Genomic DNA, 1,751 nt, shown 5'->3' on the forward strand with positions numbered 1-1,751 from the left:
TCGACAAGTTAGCCCTCGTGCTAGTGCGCGATCGCAAGCAGCTCGTCGCGCGCTCGCGAGGCAAAACCGCGTTCTTTACGCCGGGAGGCAAGCGCGAGGCCGGCGAGAGCGACGAGGCAGCGCTGAGGCGAGAGTGCCGTGAGGAGCTGAGCGTCGAGCTGATCGACGGCACCATCGAGCCGTACGGCGTATTTCAGGCGCAGGCCCACGGCAAGCCGGAAGGCACGATGGTGAGGATGACATGCTTCACGGCCGAGTATGATGGAACGCTGGCTGCGAACGATGAGGTCGCCGCTCACAGCGCCCTCGCACGGCTGGTGCTCACAGCCCAGCGCCCTCGCACGCCTCGACTTACCAACAGGTGGAGGAGCTGCGCTGGATCGCCTCGGACTGCCCACGCGCCGACCTCTCGGTGACCAGCCTGATGATCCTCGATGACCTCAAGGCGAAGGACCTGATCGACTGAGCTGCGAGCGGGTTCTTTACCACGGTTGCAATCTCGTAGTTCCTCACTCGGCTGTGCACGTTGCTGGTCTCAGGCCTGTAGAAAGCCGATGCATGCTGTTTGGGTACGTCGTTCGCATGTCCCATTGTCTTGGCGAGGTATCTCCAGCCTGCTGTGGGAACTGTGCGCTCGCTGTCTCGTCGATGCGAGGCCTCGCCCCAGAGCAAGCAGCATCTCGGCACTCGGGTTCCCTCGCCCCCCGGCAGGGCGCACCCGTGTCTCGTGAGGCGTGAGCTTGTAGGTCGCCCATCCTTGGGCGTCTGCCTCTTCCTATCCCACGGTTTTCTTTTAAAAAAGAAAAACGGAAAAAAGAATGTACCCAAACGAGTAAGACAAGGAGCTCTGGAGCACTTGGAGTGCAGTAAGAAAAAGAAAGAAAACAGAGACTTTAAGGGAGGGATGGGAGGACGGTACGCCGGTACGCCGCCACCACACAGGGATTTTAGGGGAGAAGAGTGAGTGCTAGCCGTCGCCCACCCTCGGGCGTCTACCACTTCCTCTCTCTCCGCAGTTTCTCACCAAATTCTTGGAGTGCAGTCGGCGACCCAAGAATTTTTTCTCGCACTGACCGCACTGGCCGCACACGTCATCGCACCCCATATGTTGCGCGCCACCGCGCTTCTCGGGCTAATCTCCGGCGCGTCTGCTGGGGCCGTCGAGCTCACGGGTTCCAACTTCGACGACCTGGTCACCAAATCCGGAAAGAACGCCTTTGTCAAGTGTGCTCGCGCGCCGCCCCGTCTCCGCCACCGTTCGCCCAGGACTCACCCCACCGCTGTGCGACAGGTTCCTCGCGCCTTGGTGAGGGCATTGTAAGTCGATGAAACCGGCTTGGGACCAGCTCGGCGACGAGTACTCCTCCTCAAGCTCGGTTGTCATCGGTGTGACACACACGACACATCGCCAAACTCTGCCACCGCGCTCTCCTCATTGTTTTCATGACGCGCCCGGCGCAACCAGGCGACGCGGACTGCACCGCCTCCGCCAAGGACCTGTGCGAGACGTACGAGGTCCGGGGGTGCGCCGCCACCGCGTGCTTTCCGCCGCCGCCCAGCCCCGCACCGCCGCCACCGCCGCGGCCCGCCGCCCAGGTATCCGACGATAAAGTACTTCACGGCCGAGGCGCCCAAGGGCACCGACTACAGCGGCGGCCGCGACTTCGACTCCCTCAAGAAGTTTGTTGAGGACGAGCTCGAGGTCAAGTGCCTCATCGACAACGACGAGGCGCGCGTGTGGCCCGCCCTCT

At 62.5% G+C, this 1,751-nt stretch overlaps 1 protein-coding gene across 1 annotated transcript in view; it reads left to right on the top strand.

Moving 5' to 3' along the window:
* EMIHUDRAFT_417255 (hypothetical protein) overlaps window positions 1-1,751 on the top strand; it is a 3,041-nt gene that overhangs the window by 877 nt on the left and 413 nt on the right. The window lies entirely within an intron of this gene.

Source organism: Emiliania huxleyi, assembly GCF_000372725.1.
Source record: "Emiliania huxleyi CCMP1516 unplaced genomic scaffold EMIHUscaffold_98, whole genome shotgun sequence".
NCBI classification, from domain to species: domain Eukaryota; phylum Haptophyta; order Isochrysidales; family Noelaerhabdaceae; genus Emiliania; species Emiliania huxleyi.